Here is a 14,313-nt window from a genome sequence, read left to right as displayed (position 1 = left end):
TGTTAAGAGGAGTGAAGCAATTTCAAGTGACAGAGTTCAAAGGAGGTGGTTATGCATTTCTAAATGGGTACTGAATTTTCTTTAGAGATATTTTGCACTTAGAAATAAAGAGTTCAGTTGAGACCATCACTGAACTTTCTAGAGAAAATGGCCTATGCAAATAGACCATATCTTTTACTGAAAGCTACAGTCATAGTAATTCTAAGCGTCATTCATTTAACATTTCACAAATATTTATTGAATGCCTTCAGTGTGCTAGGAGGTAGGAAAACCAAGCATAATATTTCAAAGGGATCTGTATGTACTTTATATCCCAAAATGGTATTTGTTACTAAATATTTTTCAACTATAGGCTAATATAATAATAATAATAATAATAAAATTAACTGGTGATTTTGGTTATAATTTGGGGAGAAAAACTCAGATAAACAAATAGCCATATAACTTCATAAGCAACCATTTCTTACAGAAAATAATGACACAAATAGAATTTATATTTATTGATAAAGGGGTAGAGGGTATCTAAAGGTAAGCACATATTTTGGCTTTGTTTTTTTGTTTGTTTGTTTGTTTTGTTTTATTTGCAAACTCTCCAGAAAAGACATTGCTCTCTACTATGCCTTGATGAACTATTTAATATTAATAAAAAAAATGTAAGATGTTTATACAAAAAATATGCCATAGCTATGAAAGTAAATATACAGAATTAACCTAAGACTAAGTTTTTAATCTATATTCTCATGAAAAAATTTTACCATCTGCAGTTGTCTGCTGAGTTTTGCTTTCATTTTATTTGCAAAATGCTGTATAAAATTGTCAGAGTAAGCATTATGATCAATATTTTGTATAAATCCTGAGTTTGCAATTGCACGCCATATATATCATTATTTCTAACTAGCATGCATCCCTGCCTCTTTGGACTGGTGAGAAAGTCTTTAGTCTTGCTTTGGAAAATCATCCTTATCTCCTTCCCTTCCTATCTCCATTCCCTTCCACATTACATCCCTCCAAATGATCCTTATTAAATTACCTTGTTTCAGTTACTGTCCTCTTCCACCCCCTACTGTGGTCACTGGAACGATTAGAATATTTCATCCCCCGACAACCATAATTGTGTCACAGTGGTCCCAAGTGGACCACTCACAACGTCCCATAATGTTTGTTGTAGGGATGCTAAGAACCAGGGCTTTCTTTCAAGAATTATAAACTCCAAGGACTAGATAAGTTCAAAGCTGCCTTTGGAATACAATTTCTATAAAATAAATTTATATCAGCTGCAAGTGACAAAACTGGTTCTATTTGAAGCAGAAAGATAATGCATGCAAGTGATTCTGAACATAATATGGAGACCCCATTTTGCACTCTCTACCTCTTACCCCTGCCATTCTTTGTGCTGGATCAATTGTCAAGCAGCAAGCCCTCTCCACCCCCCATGGCAAAACCACTGCCATCAGTTCACACATCTTTACTATTTTCTGCCTTGAGAATTATTTTCATTCCAGAACCAATAATGGTAGCTAGAAGGCTAGAATAATGCACAGATTAGCCACATTTAGATTATGTAGATCATCCTGTCTCTGGGGCTTGAGGCTAAGCTCACTCATGCCATGCCGAGTTAAAGTCAGGGGAGTGGTGATTTTCTAAAGGTTAAGAAGGCCCCCTTTGCAGAAGGGAAGAGGCACAGAAAATGGCAAAAATAACATAAAGCATATCAGAATTCAATACAGAACAAAAAATGGGAAGAGAACAGCTGGGCTTTGGAACCCATTACCTTGGACCCATCCATGTTTGAAACTGTTCATGTATATCAATCAATTCCATTTTGTTTGCACTAGCTTTTTATTATTTGAAATCAGAGCTTTGTTTGATAGATGGTTGAAAAAGGAGACATATTCTGATAAATTTTTTGAGGCTTAGACAACTTCTTTGTACTTATACTGAAGCTCTCTGCTCTGATTAGTCTCAGTTTTGCTATTTGCTTTCTGAGTCAAAGTAAAGGTGCATTATGCTACTACCCTTAATTTCAACTATATTTTTTAAAAAATAATGTACTCTTACCTGTATTTACTTTTTAATTCCATGCAATTGTATGGTTTACTGTTCTCTTTTATTTGAAGTGGTACCAGCAGATATCCGCTCCAATAAATTAACATTTCCATCCCCTCTGACTCATTTGGAAAAACCATTTCAAATCACATTAAAAAATGGAAATGGTGTGGGAAAGAGAAAAGATTCATGATATACTTTATTTTATTATATCAAAATTGCTAGTTGGAATTAATCTGTTGTGCACTCTTTTGGTGGGTCTTACATAGATTTCCACAGAAGAAGATGCTGTGTTGAGAATTAGTGTGAAAAGGATTTGTTCAGAAAATGCTCTCTAGAAAAACAAGTAAGAAAATTGGTGAAGCAAGACAGGGAAGGGAAAGAAGGGACATAATTCAGGCAAAGTCCCAGTCTCAGCCTGATCTTTCTCAGCAGTCCTGAATGGTAAATTGCATCTTAGTGGAAAGGGAACTGAGCTTAGATATTTCTGCATGAGTCACTGGCTAAGATCCATTCCTCACTGGGATGATATGCAATATGTAAATTTCCAGACACGTCTTCTGTAGTCAAGAAAGATAAAGTGACTGTAGGATAACTCTGAATAGTCACAGATGCAGCCACTAGAAGGAAAAGCACTCAAACTAAATAAACAGGTCATAGAAATGGGAGAGAGATCTGAGAACGTCTAGACAGAACACTGACAGTGTCTCTAAATAATAAAAATGCAAGAAAAACATAAACACTGCTGATAGGTAAATCTATACCATTAATACTTTTGTGAATAATTTCTTTAATTTAGTATATGTTATAATTGGTGTTATTTATTTTCAAAACTATAAGCGGTAGTTATTTCTTCAAGATGTGTTTTTAAAGAAATATACTGATAACTTGAAACAAATTCAGACCTTGACATTAACTCAGTGCACAATGTCAGAAGTCAGCTAACTGTTTCGCTTTGTTCAGAGCACTAAGAATTTAGCTATATAAGATGAGTCACCTCTCCCAGAGGGACTGTTAATGAAGAATGCTCTCAAACAAAAACATTTTCTGGGTTTCAGTTATATCTTCAGTGTCTCCACAGAGTTCAGCTATTATGAGATTTCTGGGAGATTTCTAGGCAGCTCCTCTTCCTGCCATCGGATGGCTCCTCTAAAGCATCTTCATGTGCCTTCAAATAGAAAGACACGTGAAGGCTTTCTATAATCCAGAAAATAGATGCAGAACCCTTTCGATTTAAAGACAAAGAACTATGATCTGGTGTTCGCTCTTTTTTTTTTTTTCCTTGTCATCTTCTCCCTAAACCTCCAACTTCATCCTCTATTTCCTAAAGGTTATCTTTTTAATCTTAAAATTTTCCTTTAATCTTGTTTTAGCTTCTTTTCCCATAGGTTTTCTAAGAGCCTCTAAATTTTATTATCTCAATCAAGTGTGGTTCGGTTCTTATGGTTTATTTTTTCTCTTCCGTTTGGTCATATATTTTAATATGCCTCATTATTCTTGATTGAGAGACTGATACTTTATTTAAAATGTGGAGATTAGTCAAGGCTCTACATATTACTATTTCCATTTTGCTTCTGGCAGGCAGCTAGGCCTTAGTACAGGAGTCAACTCAGAACCTTAATGAAATTGTCCTTTGAGTGATTAGAATCGGAGATGCGGCCTCTTTGAGAGCTGGCCTATTTATAGCTCATACTCTTAATATGTTAACACTTCCATGGTAAACCAAAAATCTAAAGGCTTTACTAAGCCTTTTCCTCATTTTTGCTCATTGATTTTTAATGGTTGTCTCTCTAGTCTTCTGAGTCTAGCAGAGAAAGTTCTGCTTAACTTCACAGCTCTTGCCTGCCAGGTTTGGACTTAGCAATTACTGGAGAGAAAAAGTCGTGATAAACGTCAGGATCACTTTTTCTTCTTGTTCTTCTCTCTTTCTGGAAGTTGGGGCCCCAAGTTCTCCTTGGCTCAGGAGATGTCAGATATCAAGTTGATTTTTAAAAATATGTTATCTGGATCTTCACAGTAGAAAAAAATGGTTTGAAGGAAATGAGTCTGGCATTGCCAAAGCAGAATATCAACATGTTTCTGGGAAGGAAGACATTGGGGTGACTGGGAAAGATTTAAAGAACCAACACATCCATGGAACCCACATAACCTCCTTTTTAAATTATCTAGAATCTGCATCTGATTTTGATGTATTTCACATGATTAGAAATCCATATGTGAACAGAAATATATATACGTGTGTATATGTGTTATTTTATAAAGCAATATGTAAAAAGGGTTCATGCTTAATTTAATGGTATTGGACAAATGGCTGTAAAAATCATGAATCCTTACTTTATTAAAAATCTGCCCCAAATTGAGAGGTATGATACCCTTTTAGTGAAATTTAAAATAAATTGCTAAAATAGTATAAAATATTACCTACAATGCATTAATATGACAATTTTATAAATTAATTCAATCAACAAATATGTATCGATATTTACCTGGCACTGTTCTAAGCAATGGCGATACAGCTATATTAATCATGCCTTTTATTGTCTTTATTTTATGATGCTTTGACATTTTGAACCTCCTGGAACAGGGAGGAGAAGCCCCTTAAGGGTTAGCTAATTTCTAGATAGCAAAGAATGTGCTTGTGATGATGAAAACAAACCAATCCTGAGTCAATATTTCCACCTCCATCCCTTTATCAGTTTCTTCCATTTGGGGACATTATCTTCCTGCTTTAAATCACTTCAGGACCAGACTTCAGATCACTGGAGGCCACCATGAGAGCCCAGAGCCCCTGAGACAATTCCGACTGTGCAGTCCTAAGTCTGCTTAGCTGATTACCCTGCCTTGCTTATTTTTCCCCACAAAACAACTCCTTACAGGCTTTTGCCCATGTTTTGCCCTCTGGTATGGCATGCCTTTTCCTCTTGGAAACACTGAATAACAAACTCTTTTCAATGACTGTCATCTCCTGATCTGTTGACTTTACTATATCTGAATAAATACAAAGTCCTGGGTATATTTTAAAACAACAGTTATGCAGAAAGTTTGCATTCGCATAGAGAATAGTCAGTAAATAAATGGGCAAATAATGTTATGAGGTTATAAATGTTCTGGGGAAAAAAACAAAACAGAATAATGTGAGAGCAGCCGTTTGATAGGGCCGGCATAGAGTGGTGAGGGAAGATTGGAGTGAGGAGAGGCTTTTGAAAGGACATTAGAAAATAAGAGGCATTCAACTATGAGAATACTACTGGGCGGAAAGGGTCCCTACTATCTGTATACTAGGTAATCAGATTGAATTTTATTTGCAGGTATTCTGTAATAATAATTCCACTTTCACCGACTTGCCTCATCTCACATTTTACTATATCTCAAATTCCTAAAATCTTGGATTGATAGAGGAACAGACACAAATTTAGGCTTATTATGGCCATGTACAGCTGAGAGAAAGTTTTAATATATGTATTTGCCTTTGAAAAATTAACAGTTGGCACCAACTATCAAACCAAAAATTTATCTGAGAGGTGACAAAATTGTCTTGATATGCAATTCTGCCTGATTACCATTTTTGGTCTTTTCAAGTAAAATGAATAGGATAAAAGAAAAAGGTAAGTGATTTTTTTTTCTCTTTTGATTCGAACAAAACCATCTGATGAATTTCATCCTGATCATTTTACAAAGAAAATCAGAGGTTGACATCACTGCCTGTGGCAGCAAGACACCATCTTTACCTAATAAAACACCTTTTCACATATGTATGAATAACACCATATTTTATTAGCCTGAATCCTTGCTTTTGAATTCTTGACTTGAGTTCAGAATAAGAATTCAAACTGGTCTCTGCTGCTCCAGCCAGAGGTATTTTAACTCAGAACAGGAACAGCACAGTGTTATAGGAGAATCAAAACATAATTCTTTACTACAAAGTGTTTTGGGCCATGAGTAAAATAAAGCTTTTATTCATAAAACTTAGAAAATACAAGCAAATATATCACAAATTACAAGGTCATTTTAGGAAAAAAGCTAATTCATTCCTTGGATCTAGTCATTACAGTAACTTACTCTACATTGCCATATTTGATCCAGAAATTTTGAGCAATGTTTTTTAAAAACATTAATAATTCCACTTATTGATCTGTTGCTACAGAAAGTCAAGCACCATCTGAGACCATTTCTACTTTTTTTTTATTTTTAGTAATAATCAAAATACTTCAATATAATTAAAAGTATTAAATATAGACCATCAGACATTTCAATCTTAAGTTTGTACCCAAGAGAAATGAAAACATTTTAACACAAAGACTTGTAGATAAATGTCTACAGCAACTTCATTCACAGTGACTAGAACCTGAGGTAGGTGGAGAGAACATAAATATTCATAAACAAGTAAATGAATGAGCAAAATGAAGTATATACATACAATGAGATACTACTTAACAATAATAAGCAAAAATAGAAAACCAAAACTACTGACACAAAAATGGGTTTTTAAATCTTAATGCTGAGTGAGAGAAGCCAGGCATCAAAATCCTGTTTACATGAAGTATATCCTCATACATGGTATCACAATGTAAAGCATTGGTTACCTGTCGCAGAGAGCAGAGGACAGATGGATTATAGAGATGTCACTTTGACAGTAATGGGAATGTTCTGTATCTTGGTTTTGGTGGAGGTCTCAGTGGAGTATAAAAACTATTAAATTACATCAAAGTAGATGGATGCATCAATTATTTTAATGGATCAAGTTTATCGTATATAAACTATTTCTCAGTAAAGTAATAAAGGAAACAAAAGAGGTGAGGAAACTAGTCGAGACAGTACTTGTCTATAAAGTCATACTCCTACCAAGAAGCAAGGAAAGTGACAGGATTTTTTCTCACTTCTTTTGGCCCTAAATAGTAGCCTCTTTCCTTTCCATCAGAAGCAGGAAAAATGATTCTTGAAGTTTTCTTCTTTACACTTTCAGAATTGTAACCATTTATTGTTATTAACTTAATATTCAGAACTATTCTATTACTTATAGTGCTGTAACTTTTAAGTAGGAGATACAAAAATAGTTTTTATTTTGATAACTGTGACAGGAAGGCTTGAAATTTTATGTATATATTTTTAGATGAAGCTACTTGGAGAGGGTCATATTATAAATAAAATATGTGTTTTGCTTCATATTATGCTGCTAGAAATATGTTGAACATGGTATATATTTTTAGGATATTTAAATAGGTGGTTTAAAATTAAATGCATAGTTTTCATCTTTATAGTTAGTTCAATGGTAAATATGAACATTCTTTGATCCCTTTGAGATTGATGAGCGCATATGGAGATCAAGGCGTCCTTCTAGACTTCTCTCCGATTAAGCAGGTACAGAAACTGAGACCACACAAATTTTGGCAATGTGTATAAAAATATTAAATGAGGCTTCACACTCAATAATGTTTAAGCAACAAGTGAGTGAATAAATATGAAAAAAATATTTTTGAAGTTTAATTAATAGAAAAGTATTAACTAATCATTGTTGTGTAAATGGGAGGTGGTGTTGAGACAACCTTAATGCTTTCGGCGTTTCCTTTCAATTTGCACGTACATAGATGAGATAGTTAATGTCAACACTTCATACTTACGTGATGAACCAATGCATGGGTAACTTTGGTTGTCTAGTTAGGCATTCTTGCAATTCTGCAGTGATAGCGAATAGCTACATATCATAGGATTGGTAAAAGCAGTTAAATGTCTGAAAGAGAGTTGTGAATGGGATCAGGTGAAAGACAGTATGGAATACCAAAGCAAAGATTTACCCCAAGGTGACCTGTTTGCCACAGCATACAATTTTATCATACTTTTTTATTCCACTCAAATGCAAAAAAAAACAAACAAACAAACAAAAAACTTGGCTACAAAAATAGGTGATTTCATATTTTGTTTTAGTATTAACAAAACCATCTGCTGAATTTAATTTTGATCATACCAATGCAAATTAAGGGATGGAGGCCTAGACTCTGCAGTGGGCTAAAAAATTTACCCAAAACAAAAATGATTAAAACAGTTCTCATGCAGGTGTCTAACTGATCTAGCAGCATCTGCATTTTTTCTGTTCAAACTTACGAGCTTTATAATATATGTCTTCCCCCACAACCTCGTTGGAGATACAGATAAAAGTTGTTTGCCTCTTTCCATCAAAGTATGCCTATCGTTTCCAATTAATAAAGGAAAATTTTAATAATATGTTAAAACTATAGTCTGTCATGTCATCTCTCAATTATAAATATTAAAGTATCATAATTAATATTAGTGTCTCAAATGCTGACTCAACAGTAAAAATATTGATTCTGAGAATAGTTTATTAAAGCATGCTGACATTGTTAGTCATATGATGGCATTAACAGAGTGTTTTTTTCATTCCAAGCCATTGAGTTTCATTTATGTAGAGGTTATCCGTGCTCTTTATGTGTATTGGGTTTAGCACGCCTTTGATGACAGGTAGAGAATGTGTACCTTGAGGTATACAATGAAGTTGGTGTAAAAGAAACCTAGCATCATTCAGTTAATATTTTTATTACCTTCTCCCAGCCTAGAAAAAACACCGCATCAGAGCCGCGGAGTCTAGGATACATTTAGAGCTACCTTCACAGCATAAATGAAGGATAAGAGACAACTTAGCTTAAAAAGGAAGAACGAGCATTGGAATCAATTGGTCCTCCATTTAAATTCCAGGTCATAGTCTCACCAGCTTTAAAACTTTATAGGATTAGTGTAGGCAACTAAAATATCTTTTCTCACATATGCAACGCCAATATTAACTGTACCCAGCTTGCTGAACTGTCGTGAGTTCACCTTGTTATTCATGCCAAGGATAATGAAATATATCTGTGGTATAAATAGCTTTCTGATTATTTATTTACTGCTGATAAATTTCCTGTTTTTATTTAAAACCTTTATAATATGGAACTATTTTTAGCATCACTAATGATAATAATATCTCTATTTTTCTAGTGCTTTGCAGTTTAAAATATGCTTTCAGAGGTTCTTCAAGCCTGAAAGAACTTTGATATGATACTAATTTTAGACTTGAAAATATTGAGGACTAGAGACCTTAGCCTGCTTTACCTAAGGATGAATGACTACTAAATGGTGGATTTGCATCTTAACACAGAATTTCTTACTTCAAAGTGAATGTAGTTTCACTCCCCACACAGTCAAACACTTGGATGTCAGCCCAAAATTATGCTGCTGCCTTGATTAGCATCAGATCTGGGACTCAAAGTCAAGTCTGACTGACACTTAGTGACATATGACACTGTATAGAAATTAAACACTCTGAGCTTACTTTCCACATCTACAAAATTGGGACCATATAGTACATATACTACATACATGCTGCAAATATTAAATGATTCAAAATATGTGCAATTGGCAGAAGTATCTCCAGGACCCATGAAGCAGTATCTTCTTATTCTTCTGAATCAAATTAAATTTAATTATAAGTTTCCATTTTCCAAAACTGGCACAAAAATGAATGGTAATGATTTTGTTGTCCCTCTACCTTCCTTATGCATTATCTGGAAACTGAGTCAGTCATCATTCTTGGCCCATGCTCGGATATCTACCTCAAGATGGGTGCCCTTTTTATTGACATTACTGCAGGTCTCCAAAAGTGTGAAATTGCACAGGCATTAGTGCACCACCCCGCTACTTGCGCGTGCGCGCACGCGCTCACGCGCGCGCGCGCTCTCTCTCTCTCTCTCTCTCTCTCACACACACACACACACACACACACACACACACAAACACACACACACACAACTCCTACCTACTTTCGTATCGTGGAGATATGAAACCTCATTCTCAGGAAATGCTTCTCTCTCTTCAATGCCTGAAGAACACAGCCTCCATCCTTCCCTTCTTCTCACTTTAATCTTTCTTTGGATTTATTATTGAAGCCACAGACTGGAAGACCTGTGGGCCAGACATAGCATGAGGTCTCATTTTCTTAGAGTTATAAAATGTTGGCTCATACTGTGATTAAAAATAATAATGTGTTCCCAATCATCAAAGGGCAGGAAATGTCACAATTTTACATTTCTTTTTGAAAAATCATGAACTCTAGCATTACTAGTCTAGTATTCTGGCAAGGCAACAAGTGACTGAAGTTGAATAATAGCTTCCCCCTTCCATCTGCCAAAGCGCCACCATTGTCCTCTTGACACTGAGGCTGTAGTTCAGTGACTATCTATCATCCTAATTCTTTATTGCATTTCTTGCAATTCTTTATGGTTCTTTTAATTCATTTGACTTACCAGTCTACCCCCAGGGAGCTGTTTGTGAATACTGAGATTTATAAAATAAAACAATATAACTATCTATTTCTTCAAAACACCTATCTCACTATATAATCATACATTTATAATTGTCATTCTCTCCTCCCAGATCATAGCTTCCAAAAGTGTAGACTTTGCCTTATTTTATTCATTATTTTGCTTCTAGAATGACCACTGAGACATAGATGTTTTTCAGTAACTGAATGAATGAATGAAATGAAACTCTATAACTCTCTTCTGGAAGTGAGGACATACAATGTTGACAAAGTGTCAAAGAAATTAACATAATATTTAAAATTAGGTTATCCTACACTAGAAAAGATTCAATAAGTAACCCTGTTTCACATGCTATGTTGATGCCGTTTATTAATTTTATTATTAGGATTATTATAGAGGTCCCTATTAAAAGAATTAACATACATAAATCAAATATATGTGTTGAATGAACAATAATTACCCTCCAAAAAATGAGGACAAAAAATAAAGTTAGTAATACAATTTAACTGATTGTTTGCTCCCAGAGAACTTGGGCCTCAGAGTTAAGAAGAAATTGGTGTTTAATTTATCAGTAGTGACGATGATGGTAGTGGTGATGATATTCGTCGTCATCATCATCATCATCATCAGTTATCATCATGTCAAAGTAAATTTCCAGACCCCAGATGAAGCCTCTCCTGCCTGTGGTGCTACTGCAACAACCCAAAACTTGAATAACTTTTGTGTCCCTGTAAATGTTCTGCTTGACCATAAACTTACTATATCCACTTAACCAGCATTAAATGCCAAGCCAGTGCTGAGCTCAGTACTTCCTTCCTTGTTCCTTATTCATTTTGTTTTATTCGTTTCTTGTTTTTATTCTTTATTCTATAAAAACTTCCTGCCTTTTTGCCCCATTTGGCAGTTCTCCAGATCCTTGGGAATGGAGACAGCCTGTTTCATGAAGTTCTGAATAACGTTTGCTTGTATCACCTACATTGTCTTTCTCAGTCACTTTAAATAATAATAACGTGCAGAAAGAAAAATCATATTTAGTTACAACTAACATAGTCTAACTAACATGGTTCATTTGAGAAATTGTTCTATACTTTTAGTGCCATGTAAATATCTTGATTTCTCTCCAATTTTAACATCTAAATAAAATTTGCCACTCCACTTTGATATTGTTAAACCATTGGTCCTGCTCTTACAGAGATCACAACCTGGTAGTGTTATATACACAACAATGTGTATACATGATGCAACTTTAGAGATGGTGTTCCTCTAGACAAAGGGTTGTTGGGAACACCAAACAATCCTGATTAAGTCTTCCTTGATTGGGAAAAGTTTTAGAGAAAATAGATGTTATAGTTACATACACGTAGATGTAGAATCACTAACATATTCAAATGCACATATGTATATGGATATTTATAATTATCACATGCCATTGTGAAACATGGTATGTAAATGCTACATTTATTTTCACTGTCTATGGCTGCATACTGGGTTGCTATGACAACATAGATTAATTAAGGGTCTTTCTATTACAATCTTAACTTCTTAAAACTTGGGAGCTTTAATCATCCTCTACCTGTACATTTTATTTTAAAAAACAAAATCATATTATATGCTGAATTATTTGTACAATCCTCTTTATCCTCATTTCCAACCAAGATATACTTTACTTTTAAGAAACCCTTCTCTTGTTTGGCATCATCTTCTTTCTCATAGTTTACAAAGGAAATAACTCATTAAGATATTACTTTTTAAAATAATAAACAGAAGGACAGAAGGACTTTCTTGTCATTAGATAAATAAAAATGATCGAGTTTTACTTCTTATTTGTCAACACAAATCCTATGATTATTATTGTATCATTAAAGAGACAGAAATATTCATTTTTCTTCTTTGTAGTTATGATTGTGTGAATTTTAATTAAGGAAGGAAGAGTTTAAAAAGTCATTGTTTAGGGAGTATTTCCAATGTTAATACTGCCACCATCTTGCTTGATGAATTTTAAATCTATGTAAAGGTTATATTAAATTTTGAAACAGCTATAACATATGTTTTCCTCTAGTGCATCATTTGTAGTGACTACCAGCCTACCTTAATTCCAGACACTTCATTATATACTCCATGATTATTGAAACAATTATCTTAATAATCAATTTTGGAAAGTACTTATTCATTTAACCAACTAGAATAAGACAATTTCATAATTAATGTAGACCTTATCATTGATACCTTCAAGAATATTTTAAATATTTTAAATATTTTAAATATTTTAAAGCAACATCGTTTCCACAGAGGTAGGTAAGTGCGAATATGCTATGAATATCCAATAATTCTCCTAGCCCAGCGTGCTGAATTAATAGCAGGAGTACAAACCTCTCCTCAATATTACTTTATTTGCACTCATGTACAAACAAATTCCTTTTAGGATGTAAAAACAATCTCTTTCTGTTTAAAAAAGAGTGATTTATTCCCAATTCCAATCCTACAGTTTACCATCAGTGTCTGTGCTAATCACCAGACAAATATTTATTCTTCCCATGTTCCTTTTGGAGCCATTACTCAGCGTGTTGAGTCACATGATCAGACCTTGTTCTCAAAGGCTTGTGTTTTTCTTAGTTTGGGTTTTCTTGAAAGTACAACCTGAAATGTGGACTTGGATATAGGTAGTTTATTCATAAGTAATTCAAGAATGTAAGCTGATGTAGTTAGGACAGTGATACAGAGACAAAAGGAAGTTAATAAAGGGTGACGTATCAAACCGGTTGTTGCAGTGGGTTTCTGGAGCTCAGTCCCACTGGGGCCTCTCTCAAGAAATATATTGAAATTGCATGTCGAAATTGTCCTTCCAAAGTATAGGAAGATGCAGTGCACACCCTTGGATTTCTGTCCCTGTTGAGCATTACATCTGGTGTCACTTTCCATAGCCTTAGAGAAAACGAAGAGGCAGAGACCACTGTGGGCAGGAACCCGGGCTTTGTGGAGAGAACTGTCTGCCATCAGTGTGCTGAAGTTGGCACAGTGGGGAGATGCTCCCTAGATTTTAGCACATATGTTACATACTCTTCTAGAGCCTCAAACAGAGCACACTTTATGCCAAACGGCTTTATAAATAGAGTGGTGTTTTTTACTGATGATGAAGAATCAGATCCAACTAGAATGTGGTAGGAGTTCCCAGGAATGTACACAAGACAAATCTGAGCCTGAATTTCTCTCCCTAAAATTCTTCATCAGGGTAATGGTCAAGCTACTAATGCTCACAGAATAGCATCACAGGCCTTCAGCAACTGTCTCCCGCGTATCTCCTCTAAAGGTTCAGTCCCCTCTGCCATCTTCGACACATACGTCTTACTATGGGAATAACAAACTATTTATATTTCCCTGAAAATATAAACCCTGAATGTATCATAGTGTTTGCAAATGTTGTTCTTTTTCCCCAGAATAACCTCTGAATGGTCTCATGGGAAAAAAAAAAAAAAATTGACACGATTTTCAAAATCCAACTAATGTGTCACTTCTACTCAAGAAGCCTCCAGTAATCCACCAAAGTAGGCCAATCTCCTGCTTCCCCCGACTCCCACATACACTCGATACCATCATGGGAACAGATACCTGCATTTGGAGCATTTGAAAGTCATTACAATACTTATTAATACATTATTTCCTTTGAGCTGTAAAGACTGCAGCAGTGCTTGTATTCTTTATTCCATGGATCTGACATGGGACCTTGTACATGGTAAGCAATTTCCGCTGAATGGATGGTTGACAAACACAGTCATTTAATATGATATAACTTCTTAGGTAATCTGTCAGACTCCAGTTGCTCTTTGTATTGTAGAATATATTGCAGACATTTGTGTTTTACTCTAGTTTGCTTTTTCCAAGATTTATTCACCATAATTTATTTAAAAAGAAAACTTAAAAACATGGATAAGGATGCAGAGAGTCACTTCTATAAGTTTAA

This window comes from Rousettus aegyptiacus, unplaced genomic scaffold (assembly GCF_014176215.1).
Source record: "Rousettus aegyptiacus isolate mRouAeg1 unplaced genomic scaffold, mRouAeg1.p scaffold_m13_p_14, whole genome shotgun sequence".
In the NCBI taxonomy this organism is placed as follows: Eukaryota; Metazoa; Chordata; class Mammalia; order Chiroptera; family Pteropodidae; genus Rousettus; species Rousettus aegyptiacus.
Note: the sequence above shows the minus strand (reverse complement) of the source record.